The following is a 13147-nucleotide window of genomic DNA, read 5'->3' as shown; positions in this document are numbered from 1 at the left end:
CGCATAGCAGACCATAATGCTAAAAGCACAAAAATCATGCATCATGTTCTTTTGCATGGGATTACAGGGCTGTCTTCTTTAGTCCTGCATACAGATATGTTTTTGGAGCATAATAGCGGCAGGGCAAGTCTTAATCTAGACGTCCCCACCCCCAGCTTTATCAATGCAAAGTAGAATCAGCCTGGGCTGCTTGCCCCTGTCTGCTAAACACCAGTCTTTATTAATCCTGTTAAAAGTCAAACTTTTGCTTTGGAATGAAAGGTCTACATCTAGGGGAAGTGTCTACCTAGGTGTAAGACTTGCTTCATGGAGAACATTTAAGTTCCCTACATCCAACCTATTGTGCCAGTGCCCCCCCCCCCCCTCCACTAGCCTTCTAAGTGGAACCTGTCAAAGTAGGTTATGCCAGCTTGATTTTTACAGCATTTTGCTCCAATTCCACACGTTTTTGCAACATCTAAAGGGATCATGGCAAAGTAGTTAGAAGTTGTGCAAATGGGGGTTGATGCAGATCACAAAAGATTAAAAGGTGATGGCAGCACCCCCAGCATGTGTGGCATCTATTTTCCTGGAAGGCAGGTGTCTTGATTTTAGGAGCTTGCAAGCGCCATTTTCTGTGCATGGCAATAGAAGCTTGGCAGTGGGGTTTCAAAATGGCCGCCCCCAGAGGCAGAAAAATACAAAATGGCTGCCCGCAGAAGAAAGCATGAGGCTAGTTTGCATCCCACGGAACACTGTGCAGGTCACAGTGGGATGCCTTGGAAACTGGCACCATGACATCATAAAGGGCCCTGTTCTGCTGGCAGCTATGGCTGTCTCACTGCTCATTCCAGCTCTGCAGCTCTTCCAGGAGGCAGCGGGAGATGTTGTGCACTGGGGCAGTCATCTCTGGGTTCATGGAAACCCCAGGAGGGGTAATGGCCCGTGCCAAGCAAGTTGGGCTTAGGGAAGATTTAAAGCGCATAGCAGACCATAATGCTAAAAGCACAAAAATCATGCATCATGTTCTTTTGCATGGGATTACAGGGCTGTCTTCTTTAGTCCTGCATACAGATATGTTTTTGGAGCATAATAGCGGCAGGGCAAGTCTTAATCTAGACGTCCCCACCCCCAGCTTTATCAATGCAAAGTAGAATCAGCCTGGGCTGCTTGCCCCTGTCTGCTAAACACCAGTCTTTATTAATCCTGTTAAAAGTCAAACTTTTGCTTTGGAATGAAAGGTCTACATCTAGGGGAAGTGTCTACCTGGGTGTAAGACTTGCTTCATGGAGAACATTTAAGTTCCCTACGTCCAACCTATTGTGCCAGTGCCCCCCCCCCCTCCACTAGCCTTCTAAGTGGAACCTGTCAAAGTAGGTTATGCCAGCTTGATTTTTACAGCATTTTGCTCCAATTCCACACGTTTTTGCAACATCTAAAGGGATCATGGCAAAGTAGTTAGAAGTTGTGCAAATGGGGGTTGATGCAGATCACAAAAGATTAAAAGGTGATGGCAGCACCCCCAGCATGTGTGGCATCTATTTTCCTGGAAGGCAGGTGTCTTGATTTTAGGAGCTTGCAAGCGCCATTTTCTGTGCATGGCAATAGAAGCTTGGCAGTGGGGTTTCAAAATGGCCGCCCCCAGAGGCAGAAAAATACAAAATGGCTGCCCGCAGAAGAAAGCATGAGGCTAGTTTGCATCCCACGGAACACTGTGCAGGTCACAGTGGGATGCCTTGGAAACTGGCACCATGACATCATAAAGGGCCCTGTTCTGCTGGCAGCTGTGGCTGTCTCACTGCTCATTCCAGCTCTGCAGCTCTTCCAGGAGGCAGCGGGAGATGTTGTGCACTGGGGCAGTCATCTCTGGGTTCATGGAAACCCCAGGAGGGGTAATGGCCCGTGCCAAGCAAGTTGGGCTTAGGGAAGATTTAAAGCGCATAGCAGACCATAATGCTAAAAGCACAAAAATCATGCATCATGTTCTTTTGCATGGGATTACAGGGCTGTCTTCTTTAGTCCTGCATACAGATATGTTTTTGGAGCATAATAGCGGCAGGGCAAGTCTTAATCTAGACGTCCCCACCCCCAGCTTTATCAATGCAAAGTAGAATCAGCCTGGGCTGCTTGCCCCTGTCTGCTAAACACCAGTCTTTATTAATCCTGTTAAAAGTCAAACTTTTGCTTTGGAATGAAAGGTCTACATCTAGGGGAAGTGTCTACCTAGGTGTAAGACTTGCTTCATGGAGAACATTTAAGTTCCCTACATCCAACCTATTGTGCCAGTGCCCCCCCCCCCTCCACTAGCCTTCTAAGTGGAACCTGTCAAAGTAGGTTATGCCAGCTTGATTTTTACAGCATTTTGCTCCAATTCCACACGTTTTTGCAACATCTAAAGGGATCATGGCAAAGTAGTTAGAAGTTGTGCAAATGGGGGTTGATGCAGATCACAAAAGATTAAAAGGTGATGGCAGCACCCCCAGCATGTGTGGCATCTATTTTCCTGGAAGGCAGGTGTCTTGATTTTAGGAGCTTGCAAGCGCCATTTTCTGTGCATGGCAATAGAAGCTTGGCAGTGGGGTTTCAAAATGGCCGCCCCCAGAGGCAGAAAAATACAAAATGGCTGCCCGCAGAAGAAAGCATGAGGCTAGTTTGCATCCCACGGAACACTGTGCAGGTCACAGTGGGATGCCTTGGAAACTGGCACCATGACATCATAAAGGGCCCTGTTCTGCTGGCAGCTATGGCTGTCTCACTGCTCATTCCAGCTCTGCAGCTCTTCCAGGAGGCAGCGGGAGATGTTGTGCACTGGGGCAGTCATCTCTGGGTTCATGGAAACCCCAGGAGGGGTAATGGCCCGTGCCAAGCAAGTTGGGCTTAGGGAAGATTTAAAGCGCATAGCAGACCATAATGCTAAAAGCACAAAAATCATGCATCATGTTCTTTTGCATGGGATTACAGGGCTGTCTTCTTTAGTCCTGCATACAGATATGTTTTTGGAGCATAATAGCGGCAGGGCAAGTCTTAATCTAGACGTCCCCACCCCCAGCTTTATCAATGCAAAGTAGAATCAGCCTGGGCTGCTTGCCCCTGTCTGCTAAACACCAGTCTTTATTAATCCTGTTAAAAGTCAAACTTTTGCTTTGGAATGAAAGGTCTACATCTAGGGGAAGTGTCTACCTAGGTGTAAGACTTGCTTCATGGAGAACATTTAAGTTCCCTACATCCAACCTATTGTGCCAGTGCCCCCCCCCCCCCCCTCCACTAGCCTTCTAAGTGGAACCTGTCAAAGTAGGTTATGCCAGCTTGATTTTTACAGCATTTTGCTCCAATTCCACACGTTTTTGCAACATCTAAAGGGATCATGGCAAAGTAGTTAGAAGTTGTGCAAATGGGGGTTGATGCAGATCACAAAAGATTAAAAGGTGATGGCAGCACCCCCAGCATGTGTGGCATCTATTTTCCTGGAAGGCAGGTGTCTTGATTTTAGGAGCTTGCAAGCGCCATTTTCTGTGCATGGCAATAGAAGCTTGGCAGTGGGGTTTCAAAATGGCCGCCCCCAGAGGCAGAAAAATACAAAATGGCTGCCCGCAGAAGAAAGCATGAGGCTAGTTTGCATCCCACGGAACACTGTGCAGGTCACAGTGGGATGCCTTGGAAACTGGCACCATGACATCATAAAGGGCCCTGTTCTGCTGGCAGCTGTGGCTGTCTCACTGCTCATTCCAGCTCTGCAGCTCTTCCAGGAGGCAGCGGGAGATGTTGTGCACTGGGGCAGTCATCTCTGGGTTCATGGAAACCCCAGGAGGGGTAATGGCCCGTGCCAAGCAAGTTGGGCTTAGGGAAGATTTAAAGCGCATAGCAGACCATAATGCTAAAAGCACAAAAATCATGCATCATGTTCTTTTGCATGGGATTACAGGGCTGTCTTCTTTAGTCCTGCATACAGATATGTTTTTGGAGCATAATAGCGGCAGGGCAAGTCTTAATCTAGACGTCCCCACCCCCAGCTTTATCAATGCAAAGTAGAATCAGCCTGGGCTGCTTGCCCCTGTCTGCTAAACACCAGTCTTTATTAATCCTGTTAAAAGTCAAACTTTTGCTTTGGAATGAAAGGTCTACATCTAGGGGAAGTGTCTACCTGGGTGTAAGACTTGCTTCATGGAGAACATTTAAGTTCCCTACATCCAACCTATTGTGCCAGTGCCCCCCCCCCCTCCACTAGCCTTCTAAGTGGAACCTGTCAAAGTAGGTTATGCCAGCTTGATTTTTACAGCATTTTGCTCCAATTCCACACGTTTTTGCAACATCTAAAGGGATCATGGCAAAGTAGTTAGAAGTTGTGCAAATGGGGGTTGATGCAGATCACAAAAGATTAAAAGGTGATGGCAGCACCCCCAGCATGTGTGGCATCTATTTTCCTGGAAGGCAGGTGTCTTGATTTTAGGAGCTTGCAAGCGCCATTTTCTGTGCATGGCAATAGAAGCTTGGCAGTGGGGTTTCAAAATGGCCGCCCCCAGAGGCAGAAAAATACAAAATGGCTGCCCGCAGAAGAAAGCATGAGGCTAGTTTGCATCCCACGGAACACTGTGCAGGTCACAGTGGGATGCCTTGGAAACTGGCACCATGACATCATAAAGGGCCCTGTTCTGCTGGCAGCTGTGGCTGTCTCACTGCTCATTCCAGCTCTGCAGCTCTTCCAGGAGGCAGCGGGAGATGTTGTGCACTGGGGCAGTCATCTCTGGGTTCATGGAAACCCCAGGAGGGGTAATGGCCCGTGCCAAGCAAGTTGGGCTTAGGGAAGATTTAAAGCGCATAGCAGACCATAATGCTAAAAGCACAAAAATCATGCATCATGTTCTTTTGCATGGGATTACAGGGCTGTCTTCTTTAGTCCTGCATACAGATATGTTTTTGGAGCATAATAGCGGCAGGGCAAGTCTTAATCTAGACGTCCCCACCCCCAGCTTTATCAATGCAAAGTAGAATCAGCCTGGGCTGCTTGCCCCTGTCTGCTAAACACCAGTCTTTATTAATCCTGTTAAAAGTCAAACTTTTGCTTTGGAATGAAAGGTCTACATCTAGGGGAAGTGTCTACCTAGGTGTAAGACTTGCTTCATGGAGAACATTTAAGTTCCCTACATCCAACCTATTGTGCCAGTGCCCCCCCCCCCCCTCCACTAGCCTTCTAAGTGGAACCTGTCAAAGTAGGTTATGCCAGCTTGATTTTTACAGCATTTTGCTCCAATTCCACACGTTTTTGCAACATCTAAAGGGATCATGGCAAAGTAGTTAGAAGTTGTGCAAATGGGGGTTGATGCAGATCACAAAAGATTAAAAGGTGATGGCAGCACCCCCAGCATGTGTGGCATCTATTTTCCTGGAAGGCAGGTGTCTTGATTTTAGGAGCTTGCAAGCGCCATTTTCTGTGCATGGCAATAGAAGCTTGGCAGTGGGGTTTCAAAATGGCCGCCCCCAGAGGCAGAAAAATACAAAATGGCTGCCCGCAGAAGAAAGCATGAGGCTAGTTTGCATCCCACGGAACACTGTGCAGGTCACAGTGGGATGCCTTGGAAACTGGCACCATGACATCATAAAGGGCCCTGTTCTGCTGGCAGCTATGGCTGTCTCACTGCTCATTCCAGCTCTGCAGCTCTTCCAGGAGGCAGCGGGAGATGTTGTGCACTGGGGCAGTCATCTCTGGGTTCATGGAAACCCCAGGAGGGGTAATGGCCCGTGCCAAGCAAGTTGGGCTTAGGGAAGATTTAAAGCGCATAGCAGACCATAATGCTAAAAGCACAAAAATCATGCATCATGTTCTTTTGCATGGGATTACAGGGCTGTCTTCTTTAGTCCTGCATACAGATATGTTTTTGGAGCATAATAGCGGCAGGGCAAGTCTTAATCTAGACGTCCCCACCCCCAGCTTTATCAATGCAAAGTAGAATCAGCCTGGGCTGCTTGCCCCTGTCTGCTAAACACCAGTCTTTATTAATCCTGTTAAAAGTCAAACTTTTGCTTTGGAATGAAAGGTCTACATCTAGGGGAAGTGTCTACCTAGGTGTAAGACTTGCTTCATGGAGAACATTTAAGTTCCCTACATCCAACCTATTGTGCCAGTGCCCCCCCCCCTCCACTAGCCTTCTAAGTGGAACCTGTCAAAGTAGGTTATGCCAGCTTGATTTTTACAGCATTTTGCTCCAATTCCACACGTTTTTGCAACATCTAAAGGGATCATGGCAAAGTAGTTAGAAGTTGTGCAAATGGGGGTTGATGCAGATCACAAAAGATTAAAAGGTGATGGCAGCACCCCCAGCATGTGTGGCATCTATTTTCCTGGAAGGCAGGTGTCTTGATTTTAGGAGCTTGCAAGCGCCATTTTCTGTGCATGGCAATAGAAGCTTGGCAGTGGGGTTTCAAAATGGCCGCCCCCAGAGGCAGAAAAATACAAAATGGCTGCCCGCAGAAGAAAGCATGAGGCTAGTTTGCATCCCACGGAACACTGTGCAGGTCACAGTGGGATGCCTTGGAAACTGGCACCATGACATCATAAAGGGCCCTGTTCTGCTGGCAGCTATGGCTGTCTCACTGCTCATTCCAGCTCTGCAGCTCTTCCAGGAGGCAGCGGGAGATGTTGTGCACTGGGGCAGTCATCTCTGGGTTCATGGAAACCCCAGGAGGGGTAATGGCCCGTGCCAAGCAAGTTGGGCTTAGGGAAGATTTAAAGCGCATAGCAGACCATAATGCTAAAAGCACAAAAATCATGCATCATGTTCTTTTGCATGGGATTACAGGGCTGTCTTCTTTAGTCCTGCATACAGATATGTTTTTGGAGCATAATAGCGGCAGGGCAAGTCTTAATCTAGACGTCCCCACCCCCAGCTTTATCAATGCAAAGTAGAATCAGCCTGGGCTGCTTGCCCCTGTCTGCTAAACACCAGTCTTTATTAATCCTGTTAAAAGTCAAACTTTTGCTTTGGAATGAAAGGTCTACATCTAGGGGAAGTGTCTACCTAGGTGTAAGACTTGCTTCATGGAGAACATTTAAGTTCCCTACATCCAACCTATTGTGCCAGTGCCCCCCCCCCCCCCCTCCACTAGCCTTCTAAGTGGAACCTGTCAAAGTAGGTTATGCCAGCTTGATTTTTACAGCATTTTGCTCCAATTCCACACGTTTTTGCAACATCTAAAGGGATCATGGCAAAGTAGTTAGAAGTTGTGCAAATGGGGGTTGATGCAGATCACAAAAGATTAAAAGGTGATGGCAGCACCCCCAGCATGTGTGGCATCTATTTTCCTGGAAGGCAGGTGTCTTGATTTTAGGAGCTTGCAAGCGCCATTTTCTGTGCATGGCAATAGAAGCTTGGCAGTGGGGTTTCAAAATGGCCGCCCCCAGAGGCAGAAAAATACAAAATGGCTGCCCGCAGAAGAAAGCATGAGGCTAGTTTGCATCCCACGGAACACTGTGCAGGTCACAGTGGGATGCCTTGGAAACTGGCACCATGACATCATAAAGGGCCCTGTTCTGCTGGCAGCTGTGGCTGTCTCACTGCTCATTCCAGCTCTGCAGCTCTTCCAGGAGGCAGCGGGAGATGTTGTGCACTGGGGCAGTCATCTCTGGGTTCATGGAAACCCCAGGAGGGGTAATGGCCCGTGCCAAGCAAGTTGGGCTTAGGGAAGATTTAAAGCGCATAGCAGACCATAATGCTAAAAGCACAAAAATCATGCATCATGTTCTTTTGCATGGGATTACAGGGCTGTCTTCTTTAGTCCTGCATACAGATATGTTTTTGGAGCATAATAGCGGCAGGGCAAGTCTTAATCTAGACGTCCCCACCCCCAGCTTTATCAATGCAAAGTAGAATCAGCCTGGGCTGCTTGCCCCTGTCTGCTAAACACCAGTCTTTATTAATCCTGTTAAAAGTCAAACTTTTGCTTTGGAATGAAAGGTCTACATCTAGGGGAAGTGTCTACCTAGGTGTAAGACTTGCTTCATGGAGAACATTTAAGTTCCCTACATCCAACCTATTGTGCCAGTGCCCCCCCCCCCTCCACTAGCCTTCTAAGTGGAACCTGTCAAAGTAGGTTATGCCAGCTTGATTTTTACAGCATTTTGCTCCAATTCCACACGTTTTTGCAACATCTAAAGGGATCATGGCAAAGTAGTTAGAAGTTGTGCAAATGGGGGTTGATGCAGATCACAAAAGATTAAAAGGTGATGGCAGCACCCCCAGCATGTGTGGCATCTATTTTCCTGGAAGGCAGGTGTCTTGATTTTAGGAGCTTGCAAGCGCCATTTTCTGTGCATGGCAATAGAAGCTTGGCAGTGGGGTTTCAAAATGGCCGCCCCCAGAGGCAGAAAAATACAAAATGGCTGCCCGCAGAAGAAAGCATGAGGCTAGTTTGCATCCCACGGAACACTGTGCAGGTCACAGTGGGATGCCTTGGAAACTGGCACCATGACATCATAAAGGGCCCTGTTCTGCTGGCAGCTATGGCTGTCTCACTGCTCATTCCAGCTCTGCAGCTCTTCCAGGAGGCAGCGGGAGATGTTGTGCACTGGGGCAGTCATCTCTGGGTTCATGGAAACCCCAGGAGGGGTAATGGCCCGTGCCAAGCAAGTTGGGCTTAGGGAAGATTTAAAGCGCATAGCAGACCATAATGCTAAAAGCACAAAAATCATGCATCATGTTCTTTTGCATGGGATTACAGGGCTGTCTTCTTTAGTCCTGCATACAGATATGTTTTTGGAGCATAATAGCGGCAGGGCAAGTCTTAATCTAGACGTCCCCACCCCCAGCTTTATCAATGCAAAGTAGAATCAGCCTGGGCTGCTTGCCCCTGTCTGCTAAACACCAGTCTTTATTAATCCTGTTAAAAGTCAAACTTTTGCTTTGGAATGAAAGGTCTACATCTAGGGGAAGTGTCTACCTAGGTGTAAGACTTGCTTCATGGAGAACATTTAAGTTCCCTACATCCAACCTATTGTGCCAGTGCCCCCCCCCCCCCTCCACTAGCCTTCTAAGTGGAACCTGTCAAAGTAGGTTATGCCAGCTTGATTTTTACAGCATTTTGCTCCAATTCCACACGTTTTTGCAACATCTAAAGGGATCATGGCAAAGTAGTTAGAAGTTGTGCAAATGGGGGTTGATGCAGATCACAAAAGATTAAAAGGTGATGGCAGCACCCCCAGCATGTGTGGCATCTATTTTCCTGGAAGGCAGGTGTCTTGATTTTAGGAGCTTGCAAGCGCCATTTTCTGTGCATGGCAATAGAAGCTTGGCAGTGGGGTTTCAAAATGGCCGCCCCCAGAGGCAGAAAAATACAAAATGGCTGCCAGCAGAAGAAAGCATGAGGCTAGTTTGCATCCCACGGAACACTGTGCAGGTCACAGTGGGATGCCTTGGAAACTGGCACCATGACATCATAAAGGGCCCTGTTCTGCTGGCAGCTATGGCTGTCTCACTGCTCATTCCAGCTCTGCAGCTCTTCCAGGAGGCAGCGGGAGATGTTGTGCACTGGGGCAGTCATCTCTGGGTTCATGGAAACCCCAGGAGGGGTAATGGCCCGTGCCAAGCAAGTTGGGCTTAGGGAAGATTTAAAGCGCATAGCAGACCATAATGCTAAAAGCACAAAAATCATGCATCATGTTCTTTTGCATGGGATTACAGGGCTGTCTTCTTTAGTCCTGCATACAGATATGTTTTTGGAGCATAATAGCGGCAGGGCAAGTCTTAATCTAGACGTCCCCACCCCCAGCTTTATCAATGCAAAGTAGAATCAGCCTGGGCTGCTTGCCCCTGTCTGCTAAACACCAGTCTTTATTAATCCTGTTAAAAGTCAAACTTTTGCTTTGGAATGAAAGGTCTACATCTAGGGGAAGTGTCTACCTGGGTGTAAGACTTGCTTCATGGAGAACATTTAAGTTCCCTACATCCAACCTATTGTGCCAGTGCCCCCCCCCCCCCTCCACTAGCCTTCTAAGTGGAACCTGTCAAAGTAGGTTATGCCAGCTTGATTTTTACAGCATTTTGCTCCAATTCCACACGTTTTTGCAACATCTAAAGGGATCATGGCAAAGTAGTTAGAAGTTGTGCAAATGGGGGTTGATGCAGATCACAAAAGATTAAAAGGTGATGGCAGCACCCCCAGCATGTGTGGCATCTATTTTCCTGGAAGGCAGGTGTCTTGATTTTAGGAGCTTGCAAGCGCCATTTTCTGTGCATGGCAATAGAAGCTTGGCAGTGGGGTTTCAAAATGGCCGGCCCCAGAGGCAGAAAAATACAAAATGGCTGCCCGCAGAAGAAAGCATGAGGCTAGTTTGCATCCCACGGAACACTGTGCAGGTCACAGTGGGATGCCTTGGAAACTGGCACCATGACATCATAAAGGGCCCTGTTCTGCTGGCAGCTGTGGCTGTCTCACTGCTCATTCCAGCTCTGCAGCTCTTCCAGGAGGCAGCGGGAGATGTTGTGCACTGGGGCAGTCATCTCTGGGTTCATGGAAACCCCAGGAGGGGTAATGGCCCGTGCCAAGCAAGTTGGGCTTAGGGAAGATTTAAAGCGCATAGCAGACCATAATGCTAAAAGCACAAAAATCATGCATCATGTTCTTTTGCATGGGATTACAGGGCTGTCTTCTTTAGTCCTGCATACAGATATGTTTTTGGAGCATAATAGCGGCAGGGCAAGTCTTAATCTAGACGTCCCCACCCCCAGCTTTATCAATGCAAAGTAGAATCAGCCTGGGCTGCTTGCCCCTGTCTGCTAAACACCAGTCTTTATTAATCCTGTTAAAAGTCAAACTTTTGCTTTGGAATGAAAGGTCTACATCTAGGGGAAGTGTCTACCTGGGTGTAAGACTTGCTTCATGGAGAACATTTAAGTTCCCTACATCCAACCTATTGTGCCAGTGCCCCCCCCCCTCCATTAGCCTTCTAAGTGGAACCTGTCAAAGTAGGTTATGCCAGCTTGATTTTTACAGCATTTTGCTCCAATTCCACACGTTTTTGCAACATCTAAAGGGATCATGGCAAAGTAGTTAGAAGTTGTGCAAATGGGGGTTGATGCAGATCACAAAAGATTAAAAGGTGATGGCAGCACCCCCAGCATGTGTGGCATCTATTTTCCTGGAAGGCAGGTGTCTTGATTTTAGGAGCTTGCAAGCGCCATTTTCTGTGCATGGCAATAGAAGCTTGGCAGTGGGGTTTCAAAATGGCCGCCCCCAGAGGCAGAAAAATACAAAATGGCTGCCCGCAGAAGAAAGCATGAGGCTAGTTTGCATCCCACGGAACACTGTGCAGGTCACAGTGGGATGCCTTGGAAACTGGCACCATGACATCATAAAGGGCCCTGTTCTGCTGGCAGCTGTGGCTGTCTCACTGCTCATTCCAGCTCTGCAGCTCTTCCAGGAGGCAGCGGGAGATGTTGTGCACTGGGGCAGTCATCTCTGGGTTCATGGAAACCCCAGGAGGGGTAATGGCCCGTGCCAAGCAAGTTGGGCTTAGGGAAGATTTAAAGCGCATAGCAGACCATAATGCTAAAAGCACAAAAATCATGCATCATGTTCTTTTGCATGGGATTACAGGGCTGTCTTCTTTAGTCCTGCATACAGATATGTTTTTGGAGCATAATAGCGGCAGGGCAAGTCTTAATCTAGACGTCCCCACCCCTAGCTTTATCAATGCAAAGTAGAATCAGCCTGGGCTGCTTGCCCCTGTCTGCTAAACACCAGTCTTTATTAATCCTGTTAAAAGTCAAACTTTTGCTTTGGAATGAAAGGTCTACATCTAGGGGAAGTGTCTACCTGGGTGTAAGACTTGCTTCATGGAGAACATTTAAGTTCCCTACATCCAACCTATTGTGCCAGTGCCCCCCCCCCCTCCATTAGCCTTCTAAGTGGAACCTGTCAAAGTAGGTTATGCCAGCTTGATTTTTACAGCATTTTGCTCCAATTCCACACGTTTTTGCAACATCTAAAGGGATCATGGCAAAGTAGTTAGAAGTTGTGCAAATGGGGGTTGATGCAGATCACAAAAGATTAAAAGGTGATGGCAGCACCCCCAGCATGTGTGGCATCTATTTTCCTGGAAGGCAGGTGTCTTGATTTTAGGAGCTTGCAAGCGCCATTTTCTGTGCATGGCAATAGAAGCTTGGCAGTGGGGTTTCAAAATGGCCGCCCCCAGAGGCAGAAAAATACAAAATGGCTGCCCGCAGAAGAAAGCATGAGACTAGTTTGCATCCCACGGAACACTGTGCAGGTCACAGTGGGATGCCTTGGAAACTGGCACCATGACATCATAAAGGGCCCTGTTCTGCTGGCAGCTGTGGCTGTCTCACTGCTCATTCCAGCTCTGCAGCTCTTCCAGGAGGCAGCGGGAGATGTTGTGCACTGGGGCAGTCATCTCTGGGTTCATGGAAACCCCAGGAGGGGTAATGGCCCGTGCCAAGCAAGTTGGGCTTAGGGAAGATTTAAAGCGCATAGCAGACCATAATGCTAAAAGCACAAAAATCATGCATCATGTTCTTTTGCATGGGATTACAGGGCTGTCTTCTTTAGTCCTGCATACAGATATGTTTTTGGAGCATAATAGCGGCAGGGCAAGTCTTAATCTAGACGTCCCCACCCCCAGCTTTATCAATGCAAAGTAGAATCAGCCTGGGCTGCTTGCCCCTGTCTGCTAAACACCAGTCTTTATTAATCCTGTTAAAAGTCAAACTTTTGCTTTGGAATGAAAGGTCTACATCTAGGAGAAGTGTCTACCTGGGTGTAAGACTTGCTTCATGGAGAACATTTAAGTTCCCTACATCCAACCTATTGTGCCAGTGCCCCCCCCCCCCTCCACTAGCCTTCTAAGTGGAACCTGTCAAAGTAGGTTATGCCAGCTTGATTTTTACAGCATTTTGCTCCAATTCCACACGTTTTTGCAACATCTAAAGGGATCATGGCAAAGTAGTTAGAAGTTGTGCAAATGGGGGTTGATGCAGATCACAAAAGATTAAAAGGTGATGGCAGCACCCCCAGCATGTGTGGCATCTATTTTCCTGGAAGGCAGGTGTCTTGATTTTAGGAGCTTGCAAGCGCCATTTTCTGTGCATGGCAATAGAAGCTTGGCAGTGGGGTTTCAAAATGGCCGCCCCCAGAGGCAGAAAAATACAAAATGGCTGCC

Source organism: Engystomops pustulosus, chromosome 3 (assembly GCF_040894005.1).
Source record: "Engystomops pustulosus chromosome 3, aEngPut4.maternal, whole genome shotgun sequence".
NCBI lineage: Eukaryota > Metazoa > Chordata > Amphibia > Anura > Leptodactylidae > Engystomops > Engystomops pustulosus.
The sequence above is the reverse complement of the archived record's forward strand: the minus strand, read 5'-3'. Positions refer to the sequence as shown.